Source organism: Lycium barbarum, chromosome 3 (assembly GCF_019175385.1).
Source record: "Lycium barbarum isolate Lr01 chromosome 3, ASM1917538v2, whole genome shotgun sequence".
Classification (NCBI taxonomy): domain Eukaryota; kingdom Viridiplantae; phylum Streptophyta; class Magnoliopsida; order Solanales; family Solanaceae; genus Lycium; species Lycium barbarum.
In genome coordinates, this window is record NC_083339.1 from 9367046 (window position 1) to 9386239 (window position 19194).

General features: G+C 35.4%; 1 pseudogene; it reads left to right on the top strand.

Moving 5' to 3' along the window:
* The first annotated feature begins 8970 nt into the window (after nt 1–8970).
* On the top strand, nt 8971–15031 carry LOC132630256 (U3 small nucleolar RNA-associated protein 14-like; annotated as a pseudogene).
* The last annotated feature ends 4163 nt before the right edge of the window (nt 15032–19194 follow it).

Here is a 19194-nt window from a genome sequence, read left to right on the forward strand (position 1 = left end):
ATACAATTTAATTATTCAAGTTAATATATACATACAACAATCTCTCTGATCTATTTTATGTGATAATTTGTTTTTTCTGAATATTTTATATATCTATATTATTTTAAAAGCATGAATAAAAATGTTGGTTGACCAAAATATCCTTCAAATATTGAACGACTTTTATACCCTTTAAAACTTAAAACTGGAATCCAAGTCAGTTAATGATTAAAACACCAGTTTCACCCAAAAAAATAAAAATAAAATCAAAGGACTCCAAGTCAGATTACAAGACTAAAACCAACGAGGTGTTAATACACCCACACATGGTAAGAAGCCAGTGAAAAAAATATCAACGTGTTTTGCTCCAAAAATTTTATAGCACACGAGTTTTGTTCTTATGGTTTAGCTATAGAAGCAGGATGATGAACTCTTTTAGCTTGGAAAACAAACCACTATTTTATGTTCTTTATCATGAACTCTTTAACGAGTATTAATTATAAGATGTGTGCTGTGTGATAAAACTAGGTAAAACATCTCAAAAGATATTAGTATCAGATATGTCCTTTCAAGATATTAGTTAGGTGCAAAAGAAAGAGGTTTTTTTTTTTTTTTTTTTTTTTTTAATATCTTCTCATGTTTGGGGTATTACGTGCAATATTCTTGGGGTTTCAAAAATAATTAGCAATTTTATTTGTAATCATTAGAAACCCATTATTTCAATCTCCAAATAAGTGAAAATTTGATTCTATGAAGAAGAATTTTTTATTAGCTAAATCAACGAGCGTCAGTTAAAAGTTTATTACTTTTCAAGGAGATATACAAGACAAAGGAGATTCAGTCATACTATTATGAATTTCTATAAATTTTTGAAGCTGTATATCTAATAAAAACTTCTTATTTATGATTTTAATTTATTTTTTAATATATTTAATTATGGATATTCTTCATAAAGGATGTAAGTGTAAAATTCCTATATATTGATATAAGTATTTGATTTTAAAATACAGAGGGTACATAAAAAATTGAGTCATTTTATAGTAATGTTTAATGTAATTAACACTATATTTAATGTCGAGTAGAGACAAAGGGGGAAAGGAGATATCCGTAAGGAAGTAAGAAATTCACTGGACTCTCGTACGAGTTTTGACACCCAACATAGAGAATCACTAAAAAAAAAGAACATAAGACTAGGAATGAACTACTTAGCGTATCTCGAAATCAACAGAAATTAAGGCATAAGATTTCATGTATGATGGAGACCAGGATCTAATCTTTAGGTTGCAAAATTGAAGTCTACTATGTGTTGAATTTATTTGCAAAGTGTATTTGATGCAGCGTCTAAATTTAGGACTAAAATAAGTAGGATTGAAATGCTATGATGCATAATGATTTTACAGACCAAAAGTTGGTATAATTGAGTTGTTGGTTAATATGCAAATTCACTTTACATTACTTTGTAATTATAGTTATGATATTTTACGAAATATTTTTTGATTAAAAAACACTTGGTAATAATTGCTAATAATTAACATGGTATTATCGTGCAAAGCACGATCGTAGTATATATATATATATATATATATATATATATATATATATATATATATATTACTACTATTATATAAGCGGCTAAGAGATGAGCTTCGGGTCAGCCAGGGCATTTACCAATATGCCCTTTTGGCAATTCACTGTCTCGTGGTCGTGCCTGCCTGGTATTCCACCGTCACTGTGGCAATTCACTGACAGTTCATGGAGTAGTTAACCAATTTGCCTTGACTTTCTCTTGACAATCTTGCCATTTTATATAGTGACACAGAGGCTCTCATCTGTAAGGTAAGGCTATTGAGGTGTACTTCAGCAGTTACAAGATGATTATCGGGTAGTCAGGTCATTATTGAATTTATGAATTGCTTTTAATTTAACATTGGAAAAAAAAAGTCTTTGTTGAGCACTGGAAAGAAAATTCCAGCTTTCATTATCTTTGCTGCTATTTTGTAGCTTATTCATGCCATTAAAACAAAATCACCACCTTATGATAGAATTAAATGAATATGCATATCTTTTTCCCGGTTGAAGGAAGTATCATTGAATTTATTTTAGCATCTCATAATTAAATAAACAAACTCGTTAAAAAGTCCTAATTATTTCACATAGTTAAAATTTATGCAAATATATAAATGTAGACTCAACAGGGCATCAAATTATAGATACATAATCAATGAAAAAGAGTAGATTCAAGATATGAAGGTATAGTATGACCAAAATTTTAATTAGAGTATAATTTTAGACCGAGATGTTTAGACAGTATTTGCTTCGAAATTAAAAAAAAAAAGAGTATTTATTAAAATTTAGGTTAAGACCCGAATCACCTTAGCAGAAAAAAATAATTATGCACTAGATTAAATAATTGTTAAAAAAAAAAGGGTAATTCAATTCTCAAAAAATTAAAAAATTCCAAATAGCATTTCTCGAACTTGGGGCCCGTGCGTAGCACAGGAAATTCTTTACTGGTACTATATAAGCGGCTAAGGTGAGGAGCTTAGGGTCGTCAGGTTAATTTCGTAATTTCAATGAGGTTAGCTGTATTCCTTCCTTCAGCTCAGCTGTATGCTTAAGCTACTGTTTTGTTCTATTTTATCTGTTGTCACATAGTAGTACTTATTAATAGTAATGCTAGCGTTGTCCAGTAACTTGACATGTGGAGTGGCTGATGTTCCGGGCCCACAGTACCAACACAATTTGCAATATTGTTATATTAAATTAAAGGCAAAAGTCACGTATAACCCCCTAAATTTTGTTACATTTTTTTCTGGGCTATTTAAATCGAGAGTTATATATATTGGATATCTAAACCAATTCAAATTCGATTTCATTGGGTACCTTTTGCCTATGTGGCGCTTACGTGGCGCAACAATTGAGTTCACTTTTTGTTGGGGACGTAGACAGCCCTTTTTTCCTTAAATTTTTTTTTAATTAAAATTTTATCTCTTTTAAATAAAATTTAATAGATAAATAAATAAAAAACTAACCCAACTCCCGACGTGGCTGTCCCCTGACTCCACCCACCGTACGTTCTCTTCTCTTCTTCATCTTCTTGTTCTTTCTTTTTCTTTTTCTCTTCTTCTTCACTGTCCGTTCTCTTCTCTTCATCTTCTTCCTTCTTTTTTTTTCCTCCACTGTACGTTCTCTTCTCTTCTTCTTCTTTTTTTTTTTTTTTTTCTCTTCTTCTTCTTCATTATAACACTTCATTTTTTAAAATTATTTATATAAAATTAATTTGTGAATTGGGTGTTATTTCTTATTATCATTTTTTTGTCCTTTTTAGATCTGAAAAGTAGCATTATCATCTTGTTCACCGGAAAAAATAGGAATTCACCATTATTATGACTTTTTTTTTTATCTCACCTTTCATTAAAGGTTGGTGGATCTTGTAAAGACATTGAATAAGAGAAGAAAAGGAGAATAAATTATTGGTGGGGTGAGGGGACGGCGGTTGGGGGTGGTGGTGGGGCGGCCAGTGGTGGGGGAGCGGCGGCCGGTTTCTTTTGCAGTTGGGGGTGGGGGCGAAGGAGATGAAAATTTTTGGGGTGTATAATTTATTTTTTAATTATTATGATGGACCCCATCGTCACGTGTCATGTTTTCATTTGACAAAGTTATCGCGTCATGGAGAGTGTAATACTCTCTTAATTTTGCTGATTATTGTGAAAAAAATTCAATTGGATCAAATTTAGATTGATTTAGGTACTCAATAGGTACAACCCTCGATTTAGGTAGCCCAAAAAAAATGTGACAAAATTTCGAGGCCTATCTATAATTTTTGCCTAAATTAAATATATTTCTACCATATAGAAATGTGGGTTTGGGACAGTACCGTTGTCCGTGATGGGCTGGCAAAATTATTAGAAAAGAAAGAGGCAGTAGGTCTGGGGCTACAAGGACACGTGCTGGTATAGTACAACTTTTTAAAAAAAATGAACAAATTACCTCTGCAATTTCCTTTGTACAGTTTCTATTACTTTTGGTACAACAGAATAGAGCTGTTCTATCTGCTTTATTATTTGTACATTGACAATTTCAGCAAAAGTCTACGCTTTGATAATGTAATCATTACGTGCTCAAGACAATCATTTCACGTGGGGCCTACTGGCCAACTATTTTATATCTTCGTTGCACTTCTTTGGTTGTATTGGATTTACATTAATAGCTTAGGTGAAGTACTGTGTTTTGCTATTCCCTTATTGTAATGTGTTTGTACTTTGTAGCTTCTGCATGTACTCTAAAATAAATACTACACAATTGTTATATAATTAAAAAAGTATTAATTTTTTTCTTAATTTACTTTATTTAGATAAGTGTATTTTTACATAATTTAGAAATCGTATTAAATAAATACTATTAAATTAAAAATAATTTCATAAAAACATTTCTTATTTTTTAAGGGTGAGTAAATTTTTTTAAAGATTTGCCCAAACTAAAAACACCATATAATATGGACGGGAAGGAATATTAACATGATTTATGTAGAATTCCAGGTGCCATTTTTGTGGGGTTCTCTTATGATTAAGCTGTTTTATACTGTTAATGAAAAGTACGTATTAAGATTTAAGAAAATGATGTTTGTTTACTGATTATAATATTTATATTCTAAAAATCCTTAGATGTGTTTTAAATTAACCATGAGTAGAATTATTTTTCAATTAAAAAAATCAAATAAATCAAATAATTTTGATTAACTGAGATTATTATTCAGTTATATGGCTATCGTATTTCATTTTTATGTTTAGATATGAAGTATATACGACTTCCTACACTTGTGGATATCATTTATGGGTAATTGTTAAATAATTTAGATATATATGTCATGTGAATAATAATGGAGTTCGAAATAATTTTTCTTAGAAAATTTATTTACAAAATTAATTAAACGAAAAAACATATCATAAGGACAAATTAGTTAAATTATATTTCTTATATTAATAGTAATAGTTAGGTTAAAATATTATTACAAAAAAAGATTAAAATAAGAGAGGTAAGCATAGTCACAAAATGAGTACGTTAAACAAAATCAAACTTACAGATAGATTATGTAATTATTCCTTTATCTTTTTGGCTATAATGACTTTGTTGATATACCACTCTAATTTGAGTGACTTTCTTGATACAAAACAAACATAAGTAACTTTGATAGTAAATTTACTAAAGTTGAATGACCTTTTAAGTTATTCACTTTAAGATCGGATAAAGACCTTGTGATAGTCCCAAATTCGGATAAAGAAGAAGAGTTTCCAGTTAATTTTTAACAATGTAAAATTAGTCAGACAAAAAGTGTTGAGACGTTCACGCATTACATTGGCACTTAGATGGGACGAAATATAGGCAGAAGTTCTATTACATCTCCACCTAGATATAAAGGAGTATTCCTATCAAATATTGGACTAAGATTAACTTAAATGAAACGAGATAAACAGTGAGAATTTGTATAGCCGACTTCAATTTGAACAAACCGTACGTATAGCCGACTTCAAAATTACTTGCTACGAGGCATAGTAATCGTCAGTAAATTCTGAGTAACAAAAACAATTCACAATTCGGATTTTCACAGGGACACATCACGAAAATGATAATATAGTCTTATGACACGTAAAAAGGAGTAATCTCAGGGTCTATTGTCAAATAAAGAGGTTGGGCATTTCCCATTTTGCACATAATCCATGTAGTAGCCAGTGTTTTAAAAGACAGTTTCAAAACTCGCCTTAGGGCGAGACACTGGCAAAACGCCTCAGGGCTCACGTGCGGGGCTTAGTTCCTGTGAGGCTTATGCCCTAAGCGCCCGATTGTATGCTCTAAACACCCCTAACGCCCAACGCTCGGGGCTCGCCTAACAGCTCTTACACAAATTATATGTTAAATTCCTTAATTAAAATCGTTGACCCTCATAATTCTTTAACAAATGAATGATACTTAATGATTTTTCATCTATAGAAATAAGAAGATTAAGTGTAACTCAAATAACAAGTCGTAGTATTGCATATTTACTATTTGAGAACATCGTGAGGGTGAATATCACTTAATATATCTTCTAAAAATACATAGCCGATCTGGGCTCAAAGAGACTCGGACACCCGTGGCTAATCAAAAAAAAAAATACATAGCCGATCTTTACATTTCACTTGTCATTGGTCTGTTGTCCTACAGATCAAAATTATCATATTTTATTATTTCGCTATTTAAAAGTAATTTTCATTTTATTCATGAAGGAATTACGTTTTAATTACAATATTGATAAAGTTTATTGATATAAAATGAATAGTATGATAGTAATATTGTTTTAAGAAATTGTGATTTTTTCATTGTTTGAAAAGTTAAGATGTTAGAATTGATTTTTATTCCATAATAGCTTTTATTTCATTGTATTATTTATACTTGTAAAATTATATTATATATAATTACAAGTTGTAAGCAGGGTTGGCCCAAGGGTGAGGATAGTAAAGCTTTTGTTTTAGACCCTCAAACTTTTGAGGCTCCAAATTTTTTACCGATTGTATATTGTAAAAAGAAGTACAAAATGTATATAACAAAAGAAAGAAAAAACACTATCTATGTTTTAAAACTTTGAACTAAACTACTCAAATTTTCATATTATTAAATAAAGTTTTTACGATAACATCCTAGGTAATGTCTTTAAAACACATGGCTAGTATCTTATTGACTTGAATTGATCCTCACTAATATAAATACTAATGTTACTATTATCATTTATTTATAGTTTTATTTTATTTTTCATGTAATTTTACCCATTTAAAAATATTTATTGTAATTATAATATTTTACGAATACTAAAAATAAATACTTGTGAGGCTTACGCCCCGTACCTCGGGGCTTACGCCTCGCCGAGGCAAATTCAAAACGCCCTACCTTACGCCTCCGCTTTTTAAAATACTGGTAGTAGCTGGAAATCTTCTGAGGTGGGGCCAAATGATTTGGCCTCAAGCAAAGTTGTATGACGATAAAAATTAGAATAAAAGCCCAAAATTTTTCTTGAATTTGTTGCAAATGTGGATGAAGATGAGAAAAGAGAAGCAACTCGAACATGGATAAGTGAAAAAATAAAACCCGACAACTGGAATTACGCATGTAATACTGTCAGAGGGAAATCTATTGCTACACATGAAAACAACTGTTAGAAAACTTGTTCAAAAGAATATGAAACACAACAAAAAAATAGTCGTCCGTCTGGGGGCAAAAGTTTAGTACGAAAATGCCCGCGAAAAGAACTCTTCAACGACTCCCACCAGTTGAGAATCAAACTTATTTACAGAGCTAGAGAGTATCAACTCCAAAACTATCACAAAAAAATAGTTATCCGTCTGGGGCAAAAGTTTAGTACAGAAATTCCCATAACAAGAACTCTTCCAACGACTTCCAACGGGTATGCATCAAACTTATTAACACGGCTAGAGAGTATCAGCTCCAAACTTTAAAACTCATCATTAAAGAAGCCGTATGTGCCTTGTGTTTGACGTTGGTAACTCCTAATATCATCTTCATCGTCTGAAATTTTTTGGACAAAGTCCCAGGATTCTCCTTCTGAAAATTCATCTCCCCTGATGGAACTCTCTGCATTCTCCATGTAAACAGAATTGGCAGCTTCAGCTTTTCTCACATAGGATACTGGCTCAGCCTTGACCTTGACCAAGTATGACCACCACTCATTCTTCACTTTAGGGAGGCGTAGCATGATAGTTTTCCAGCAGCCGTCCTGCTCCGGACCCTCTGCAATAGTCAAGGTCAGTATTGTGAAATGCGATGGAATACCCGAAAAGGACAAAAAATTTGAACTTACCTAAGCTGTAGAAGGCCTCCCTGGCTTTCACTGCTGCAAACAGCTGTCCCTGCAGCCTACGGGCATGCTAGATGATGCAAAATTGGAAGCTGTCCCCCCGGGGGGGGGGGGGGGGGGGACTGTCAAATTGAACAAAACTCACCTCGATTACAATGGGATAGCCCTTAAGGCCAAGTTTCAGACAATTCTTTATCAGATCATACTCAATATTCCTAGATTTTATCCCATCGTGGACAGGAATTTTCACATTTAACTCAGCCAACGTCTGGGTCCAACAATAGTCCTCCAAATCCTGTCCACGCTCGTTGTTGGGGGTGCAGACTGCCTTCGACTTCCTGCCTCTTTTTGATCTTTTAGGACCTGAGGGGAAGTAGATCTCAAATTAAAACATAAATCTTTCATTGCATATCATTGTGGCCAAAAAAGCACACTTTCAAGTTTGAAAACTGGTGGCTGGGTGTAGTGGGTTTTAAGGAACTAGTTAAAGGTTGGTGGGACTTTTGGCAGGGCAGATTTCATTTTGACTTACAACTTGAAGGCTCTGAAGCAAAAACTAAAAGAAAGGAACCTGACCTCTCAAGGGAATTTAGCTATGAAGCAAGAAACCATTACAAAAAAAGTACATTTAGCTGGAAATTAAAGCAGGTATATGTGTCAGCTACCTAGGCTTCAACTCTAACCTATAGTTCTCCTCTTAATCACAAACTTAGTAAATTCAGCCCCATAACTGAATAAATAACAACTTGCTCATGACAGCCCCAAGCAAAGTCCAAGTGCACACCAAATTAAGATGAAATTTGAAGTCTTTTACACTTTCAATGTGGAAACTTACGTAGAGAAAACAAAAGGGTAGTCTTTAAACTCCTCAATTTTCACAATAACCCAAAAACCAATGCCAAAATCAAGACAAGTAATCTAACAAAAAGATAAAAGAAAGAAAGAGTAAACATTTACATACAGGGCCATCAATTTCAGACTCTTCAAACATCCATCGTTGTTCAAGAGGAATATAAGGTGTCTTTTCTTGGCAACGAATTTGAGTAGCAGCTTTAGGGGTCTTATTGGACACAACGGAAGGCTTTGAAGCGAGTGAGAAACCCCAGAAAAGGGTCTTATTGTGTGATGAAGAGAGAGGTTTTGGTATGAATGTGAGGAAAATATTACTGAAGAGGAAGAGCATTGCACAGCCATTGTTGTTCTTCACAGTTAGGAAAATAGTGTAGCAGTGTTATAGAGTGGATAAGAAAAAGAGGATATAGCAAGGGAGTTGTTTTGCCCTGCTCAACATAAATTCTGTAGAAATTTACAGAAATACAGGTATACTTCAACCATCTTAAAAGTCTAACCAACAACTTCAACAAATTAAAAATTTCTCTACATACTTAAACTATATGAGTGACAATAAGATGTCCAGGCTTCAAAGATTATAGAGTCTCAAAGTGAAGTGACCAACCATTAATAGAATAATGAATTAGTCAAGATGTGCGCAAGTTGGCTCAGACACCACGGTTATAAAAAAAAAAAAATATGTTTAATTACTCCTTTGGTCCTAATTTGTTTGACCCTTGTCTCTTATGGAGACTAAAGAATAATTTTCTATTTTCCTAATTCAATTTTAAACATTCTGAACCTACCGGTAAGATATAAAAGTTGCACTTTCGCATTGAATGAGGAATAAGTACATTTTTAATACTTAGGTTAAGTTCACTTAGTTTGAATCGGGAAGAGCTAGGGACAAAAGGAGTACTTGTTTTCCCTTTTAAATTTGATTTGCATTAGCTGCAGAAGATGGGAATTGAGAATGCACAATCTTCTTTTGGTTATGGTGGATTTATAGGCATTGGATTTTTCTTGTGTAGGATGAAAATGTATCTTCAGATGATGAAGATGGTGATGGTGATGAGGAGGGACGGAGAGGAGACAATGATGAGGAAGAGGAAGAGGAAGAGGAAGAGGATGATGGAAGGCATTCGTGATTGTTGCAAGATATCACTGGACTTCCCACTGATGCTTTTGATGGTAAACTTCCTTTCCAAATTTCTTGATGTTCATGCTTTGCTATTATTAATAGAATATGATCTGTTTCTTCAAAGTCAATTCATTTATATATTTTGTAACCATAATTTGTATGTGCTACTTACATCCATATGTGATGTGGGAATCAATTAAATTTTAGTTTATTTTTCTTTTTTGTGCAATTCCATGTTTCTTTCCCTTTATTTTGTTGGAGAAACATGCTTATTAAGTGCTCCACTTTCCACAAAACTGTGCATTCTCCTCAACCTTGTGAAAAAAAGAGGAATTTTTGGCTGTTTTTGGTGTGATAAAAAATGTTTTCCCAGAAAGTATTTTCTCGGAAAATAAGTGATTTTGCTACTCATTTTCTTGTGTTTGGTATGCAAGTTGGAAAATGTCATTTTAAGAGCATTTGCATATATTCAAAGCAAAACACTATTGAGGTTTTGAATTCGAAGTGAAACTTCTGGTGGTTTGAGATAGAAGGGGTAGGGGTAGGTGAGGGGAGGGGGATAGGCTGTGACGGGGGTTAGGCTGGGGGGTAGGTGGGGTGGGTGGATAGTGGGTGGGTTGGGGATGCGTTGGTGTGTTTTGATTGAGTCAGAAAATGTTTTCCCTTAAATTATTTAGGAAAATCTTTTCCTCCATTTTCTCCTATTTTGAGGAAAACATTTTCCAGTCATACCAAACACACTTTTTGCCATTACATGTCATTTCTTTGAATACCACAATCGATGACGAGGACTGATCAAAAGATGTCTGTATGATAGGCAAGAAGAAGAAAAATGATGTTATCATATCTGAGGCATATTCAGAGTTTGAGTATAATCCCAGTCGTGATATTTTGGATGGGGATGGCCACATTAGCATCCAGGATCTTCTGGACCCACTCCATGGGAAGTCTGACTATAGCAAACTTAGAAAGACCATAAGTCGGATGGAGAAGAAGTCCATGCCCATTCATGCACCTCTTCCGAAACCAGATCAAGAGAGATTGGATAGGAAGGCAGCTTATGGTTTTATGCAGAAGGATGTTACGAAATGGGAACCTCATGTCAAAAGAAACAGAGAGGCACCGACTATTTATTTTGACGAAGATAAGGATGTGGGATTTTCTACTGTAGGAGCAATAGCTGCTGAATTTGAACCAAGAAGTGATTTTGAGAAAAAAATTGCTTCCCTTTTCAATGACCATGAGGTCGTTGAAGCTCATAAAAAAGATGGTGCAAGACTTCTTGAACTTAATAAGGTATGGAGGTCACAGAATTTTACACACTTGAACGGTCCCTGTAAATTTTTATATTATGTTTAATGTTTACCACTTTGGCAGATATCTGTAGAAGATGTGAGGGAGCGGCAAAACCAGCTTGCTAAGATGAAAAGTCTTCTTTTCCGTCATGAAATGAAGGCAAAACGAGTCAAGAAGATAAAATCAAAAGTGTATCATCGTTTGCTGAAAAAAGACAGATTGAAGCAAGCAGGTACTGGATTGGAAACAGATCCGGAAGCAGCCAAAGAGCAGGCAATGAACACAAGAACTCAAAAGGGCAGAGGTAATATAATTTCATTCATTGCTTGTGTGAACTTGCTTAGGAGTGTTTTCTGCTTTCCTAGTTTTTTTCCGATCGAGTTTGTCTCTTTTACGACTAAATTTTAGGCTTTTTTCATTTTTGGCCCGCTGGCAAATTAATTACGGGCGCTAGCCGAAATATATAAAACCTATACACTGATTTATGTATATTATATGTATATTTATACTTAATATACAAAACCTATACACTTGCTGACTATTATTCTTTTAAGAAGTCCAAAACTATAATTATCCCTAATTTGTTTGTAGGAGCGTTTGACTCTGAAGCACAAGAACAACTCCAAGTGGGCAAAGCGCATCTTAAAACGTGGCTTGGATTTGCAAGATGAAGGAACTCGAGCTGCTCTTCATGAACAGCTGAATCAACATGCCCTTTTATCCAGAAAAGCAAATACCATGAAAGACAGTAGTGGTAGTAGTAGTGAAGAAAGCAGTGATGAGGATGACCTTGATGAGGCTTCTGATGGATCAGATCAGGAAGCTGCAGTAAAACTGTTGAAGAAAGCAAAGGACAAGACCACTCAAGTCTTAGAAGGGGATGAATAATTGCCAGCGTCAGGAGTGCTTTCCTTACCTTTCATGGTAATTTTATCAAGGGCCTTTTTTCATTTTTGGCCAGTCGGCCGAAATTAATTACGTGCGCTAGCCACAATATAAAACATGTACACTGATCATGTATATTTTATGTTACAATATGTATATTTTACATTTGCTGGTTATTTTTTTTTATTGGTCCAATTGTAATTGTCCCTTAATTAATTTCTTCAATATTTCCTTGGCACCACTACTTTCTCTAAATATTTTGAGGTTTGGAAGTTCATTTATGGTACTGGCATTTCACAGGTCCGTGGATTGAAAAGAAGGAAAGAGGCAGCCGATGAAGAAGCAAAGCTTGCTCTAGCAGACTATGAGTCATCATTGAAGGAGTTAGAAGACAACAACGAGCCAAAAACTCAAGGAACAAATATTACCAGGCTCAAGGAACAAATATTTCGACTGGTAGGAGGGTTTTTGGTGCTAAAAAAAAGCAGGCACCTGAACAACCCAAAAAGAAAGTGATATCAGACAATTACTATGGTGACAGTGATAGTGAAGGTGAGATAGATGCCAGAGAAATTGGCATCAGTGCTCGTGAAGAAAATAATTTTTCTGAGAGGGAAGTTCATTTTGATCCCAATGCACTTCGTGAAGAATCTGAGATTGGTCATGATTCTCTGTTTAAGGTAATTCAATCTCATGTTACCCTCTTTTGTCTGTGTTGTTTGAGGTGATTAAAGTTTTGACTTTATCCTGGGATTCAGAGTTTTGACGATATTGCAAGAGACCCCAACTCAAGGACATCGTATGAAGTTTCCATTTTTGCAGCCGACTCGTGGAAAAGGGTTCAGTTTTGTTGTCTCAAAACTCAATTTTCTCACTCCTTTTGGCGTAGTTAGGAGCCGTTTGGCCATGAGAATTATTCACTTTTTTCCGGAATAATTTTTCACTTTAATAAATCAGTGTTTGGTTATAAATAACTTGGAGTTGGACTGCAAATTTGGGAAAGTGCTCCAAACCTGTTTTCCAATTCCAACTCCATCTTCATAAATTCCAAATGAAGTGTTCTCTTCTCTCCATTGCAAAGCATAACCAAACACAACTCCATCTTCAACTCCAACTTCATAATTCCAAATAAAGTGAAAATATTTGGAATATATCGCCAAACGCCTACTTAGTCTTATTGGTATATTTGGTGTACAGATGAATGATTCGTCAGTTAAAGGCAAGCAGACAAAATCTGCAAACGCAAAAAGTGCAAGCTCTTCACAGATCACAGAACCTGTTGTGAGTAAACCTGATGGGGAGATAATTAATCTCTCTATATGCTGAATCCACAATGCAACTTTCCCTGGCCTGTTTTTTACTATGGACTAATAATTCTGGTTGCAGGAAATTGATGAGGATAGTGATGCAGATAGTGGAAGAGAAATGGTTGATGGGATTTTAACTTCTGGGACTAAGTCCAGATACGAAATACCATCTCAAGAAGAACTTACTCGGCGTGCTTTTGCTGGTGATGATGTTGAAGACGACTTTGAGAGAGAAAAACAAGATGCTTTGAATGTGGAAATTCAGAGCCTGAGAAGCCCGTTTTACTGCCTGGTTGGGGCCAATGGACCAATATACAAAAGAAGAGAGGTCCGCCTTCTTGGATGCTTGAAGAACATGATAATTCCAAAAAGAAAAGGGAAGAAGCTCTTAAGAAGAGAAAAGATGCAAATCTTAATCATGTTATTATCTCTGAAAAGATGATTAAGAAGGTTGGTCATAGAGAAATTTCATCCTTAACCTGATTGACGTCAATTTAGATTTTAGATGTTGAGGCTAAACTTAGGCTTTACTGGATAGTGATTGCAGACTTATGTGCATGCCTGATTTTAATTTATTTCCCTTGGCTTTAAATTAGTGAAACTAAAACCAACCGATGCATGTTTAGACAACTTTTCTCTTCTTCACATGTACCGAAGAAGGCTATGCTTAGTGTTGCTTTAATATGTATGACTGTTACCACAATTGACTCAATTTCTAACTTTTCTGTGCAGGCTGAAAAATTACACATGCCGACGTTACCTTATCCCTTTACTTCCCAAGATGTTTTTGAGCAGAGCATTCGGATGCCCATTGGACCTGACTTCAACCCCGGGACAGCTGTTGGAGCTCTTATTCGCCCAGAGGTCCATCCTCAAGCATATTATCTAATTTTGTTTTCTCTATCTTTCCATATCCATGTTGTCTCCTGAAAATCCTGTATCTGAACACTCTCCCCTCCCCCCCTCTCTCCCAGACACCCCCCACCCCCCACCCCCCCCCCCCCCCAAAAAAAAGAAAACCCTCGAAGCTGAAAAAAATAAAAATAAAAAAGAGAGAAAGCGGCAAGGCCTGTACCTGAAATTTTACATTAAGGGTGACTCTATTTCTACTTGTCAAACACAAGAAAATAAGTATTAAATCCACATATTTTCTAAAAAACATTATTTCCAAGAAAACATTTCTCTTCATGCCAAGTACACCCTAAAGTTATTCCTTTTCTCAGCCCTTTCTCCCTTTTTTATTTTTTGGTAAAGGTTTTTTTGTTGCGTTTCTCTTTTGGGGGAAGGAGAATTAGGGTTTGGGACTACGATTTGGAGGTGGTTTAGGTGTTTGCTTTGCTAATGTTATAATTCTTACAGGTGGTAAAGATGAGCGGTATTATCATAAAGCCTATCAAATTCGAGGAGGTAAATCCTCATGAAAGAGTGCAGGACCACAAACGCGGTGGTGTGCAGAAAAAGAAGGGTGGTCAAAATAAGGGTAAAGCCACAAAAAAGAAAACCATGTAGATCAGAAGGTTAACTGATTCGCGAGGTTTGACATTTTAAGGAAGAAATCTTTATGGCGGTTGTGTAGTTTTGAGATTCCTTGGTTGATGATAAATCACTACTTGGGATCTTTCTTGCCATGTTCTTGTTCCGACTCTACAATTACGGCCTCATTTCTGTAGTTTTGGTAGAAGAATTTTTTAGTTGCAGTTGCATGCAATGAAGCCTAAAAAATCATGAAGATGTGAGGCTTTTCTCTCCACATGTTATATCCCGTAATTTTATACGTCGAGTTATTCGCAAGAGAATCGACTCAAGTTAAAGACGGGATCATTTTCGGGCACGAAACAGAAATCTTTAATTTCCGGTCTCTATTAGAAAATGAATTGCTTATGAATTTTACTTAGTGTAAAAATATTAATGGAAAGTTGGGATTAATTTACCATGATTAGATTATTAAGTGGGGATTAGTGATTAATTAATCTAATTATCGAAAAGTTGGCCTCACGACACGTGGCGAGATTTGGTTGGACTTGAATAAAGATGGACACATGTCATGAAAATTGACACATGTCCACTTTGTAAAGATAATATATAAGTATAAGTGGATGACTAAGTCATCACATATTCCACAAATTAATCTTGCAAATTAGATAAAGGGTTAACGAGTTGAGTTGGTGTTGAAATTAGTTGTATGTTGTTATGAGAAATTATGTGATTTTTATATAATTTTTATGCAATTATGAAAGTAAGATGCTAAATGTGAACTATGGTTGTTATTAATGAATTTGGAAGAAAACAATGCGATTTGGTAGTTTCGTTGCAATTGTAGAAGTTTCGAATGGAATATGGAAATGGGCGGAATGGTTCGAATCCTTGGATATTGTTTAAAATGTTATTGAAATATGTTTGGGTAATCTTGAGTTAGTTAATGAATATGGAAAAAATGTTGATATTAGTGGGATGGTGTGAAGTTAGAATGGAAGAGTTACATTATGTGGAAAGGAAGGGAAAATTTTTGGATTGTTGGAAATGTTGTATGAATTGCTTAGAATGTCTTTAAGTATTGTTGGTATGGATTCGGGTTAGTATTTAAATATATAAGCATCGATGTTGGCTTGAAGGTAAGTCGTCGAGTTGAATTTATGAAAGTTGTTGAATGATGTAAAAGAGAGTTACTATTATTATTTTGCCTTTCGAATTGGTTATCAATGTTACTAGGTTGGTTATTGTGGTTGTTGTTGTTGATTTTGGACGAGTTAAATTCTCGGGTTGGCCTATTTACAGGGGAAATGCTGCCTAGATTTCTGTAGAATTTATAATTAGTTTGGAATAAATGGCTTAAGTACCTATGGCTAATGTTTGATATTCGTTGGCGTATTCATAGGCCTTGGGGAGCCCGAGGCGTAGGTTGGGATTAACTTTAGTTGGGCAAACTTGGAGCGCGTACGAGGTATGTAAAGCAATCTTTCTTTCTTTTGGCATGCCTTAGTTTTGGATAGGCTAGATTACGAGCCTTTAGGAAAATCCTATGATTCGAAATCCGAGCATGATATGATCTATATATATTCCTTGGCACTCTTATGTTTGATTTGATAAAAGTATGAACCATTACGTCTTTGAAATAATCGCTTTCCGAACTTTGCATAAAAAAGTTTCACTTTAAAGAATTTCGTAATTTGTGAACGCCATATCTTTCACAGAAAGGCTCGGATTGCTTCAATATTTTTGTAGAAATTTATATGGCATATAATGAGTATATTTTCCATAGGCGGGCCCGACTCGGGTCAATGCCCGTCCGTGGGTCCCGCGACTTTCCTTTATGTAATTCGGATGACTTTTGAAAGAATTTGGCATGATTAACATTTCGAATTTCAAGTATGGTCATTTACTTATATTTGAGTCTATGATAATGGTTTTATGCATATGGTTACTCATGACTCTGCTCGTGCGTTCTGTTATATCTTTCGCCGGTTCCCGGGCCGGTTCTGTTATCGTGCGCACTTTGATATACTCCGGAGTTATGCTGTGTTTATGGTTCACCGAGCTACTCGCAAAAGAGGGTCGGGTTCCACCTATATTTGGTGTTATGCTGTGTATGGCGTTATGTGGTGATGTGATATGTGACGGGGATACGGAGATTTGAAACTTTCTGGTGTTATGCTGTGTTATGGCGCCATCGACGGGTGGGCGACCATATTCTTCTGTACCCTATGCATTACTTACATATTTTTGAAAGTAAGCAAATTTTGATATGTTGGATTTGCACTTATGTTTGGTACTTCCATTTCGTCTATGTCTCAGATTTGCTTTCTGTATATTCTGCTTTGCATACTCAGTACATATTTCGTACTGACCCCCTTTCTTCGGGGGGCTGCGTTTCATGCCCGCAGGTACAGACGCACAGTTTGGTGATCTACCCATTTAGGACACCCTCTTCTGCTGTTTGGAGTGCTCTTCTCATTTCAGAGCACACATTTTGGTGTATATTCGTTCGCTATGTATATATGTATTTGTTCAGGGGCACGGCGGGGCCCTGTCCCGCCATATGATTCGGTTGGTCTGTTTTAGAGGTCTGTAGACGTATTTGTGGGTGTGTGTGCCTACTTCTGTACGGATGTGTTTGCATGACTCTATTCGTTATGGCAGCCTCGTCGGCGTGCATTTTGTATATGTTGTGGCAGCCTTGTCGGCGTGCATTTGTATATGCGTTTTGGGCTGTTGTGCCATTTGACAGCCTTGTCGGCTTTTGATACATTTGATAGCCTTGTTGGCTTTTGATACATTCGATAGCCTTGCCGGGCTTTTTGATATATGTATATGCATATGGTTGTGTTTGAAATATGTCTAAGACAGTTTGATATAATTTGAGGCAGCGTGTGATATTTGTGCCTATATACGTTATCTGTATGTGATTAGATTTGGATACGTGTGTTACGATTTGATAGGTTTGTCTGTCTGGGTGTCCAAGTAGGGCACCAGTCGCGGCCCATGGGGTTGGGTCGTGACACCACACATGCAGCAAAAAGGTTTTTGTAATTCTTTAGCAGATGACTGACATAGGCATATGGCTCGTGTCGTTATAATACATGTTGTGAACTGAGTTCTTGTGAGTGTACTATGTGAACTGGGCTATTTTTTTATTTGAAAGTATTTAAAGTGTATAATTTTTTCAAGTGAAGCAGGGATGCAAAAGTTTTGCTTCATTTGTTGCAAGTTTAGAGCTTGGCTATGATTTTGTTTATATGATATTGAGTTTTAAATGTTTCACTTCTGAAAACCAATTCCAATGATTCTTTTTTGTTTGTTGGTAAATTAAACATTTTATTACCAAAAGGAGAATTACAAACCAAATCTGGAACTACCAGACTCAGAAGCTCAGTGTATCAACTAACCTGATCTGCTAACCTCAATCTTACACAGGATAATAATTCAACTCGTTTAACTTTGTATCTAGTTCAGGCGTAGTACTTGGTATGTAAACCACTTGTATCACATTCAACATTCCTAGTTAGATGCTGGAAAATCCTTCTATTCCTTTCCTTCCAAATTTGGTAAATGTAGCTTGGCTAGTGACATCTTGAGGATATGTGTGCTTGCTGAGTTGCCTTTGACATTACCAACTATCCAGTCTATCTCACCTTGCCAAACACCTGCTTGTCTATCGGTCCTTTGCCAAGCTAATAGTTTCCTCAATATGTTGCCAGAGACGGACATAGAAGAACAAATGGTTCCTGTTTTCTAGTGAAGATTGACAGAATGTGCACATTCTCGATTAATGTTCATATCCCATTTTGTGAGCCTATCTTTAGTATATAGACAGTCTGTCCATGATAGCCAGCCTCAAGACAAATAACCATTTTGCTGCCCCATAGCTGTTACATATTAGTGTCCTCCAGGTATTTTTGATGGAAAATAGTTCAATGTTTGGCATCTCATGTACTTCATATTCTGCTTCTATGAAGTACTTCTTGGCTTTGAAGACCTTTTGCAACAATTAGGAAGATTGTTTAAGATGAAACTCCCATATTTGTCTCCCTTTCCATAGTATATGTGAACCCATTCGACCCCCAACTTGTCTTTTTTCTTGCACAAATTCCACAACAGCTTTGCGATAGCTGCTTTGTTCCAAGTTAGCATATTAATTATGTTGAGCCCACCTGCTGTTTTAGGCCTACACAAACTTATTTCAGGCTATGAGAGCCCTTTTGATTGCTTCCAATAAATTAGTCACTTTCTTTGGTATAACAAATACTTGTGACCAGATGTTTGGATAGAGAAGAGGAAACTTTTGATGAGTTGGATTCTCCTTGCATAAGAAAGATATCTAGCTGACCATGTTGATCCCGTTTAACATTTTCTCTACCAATGGCTGACGTTGCAGAGCTGATACCATTCTTGTGCTCAGAGGTATCCCAAGA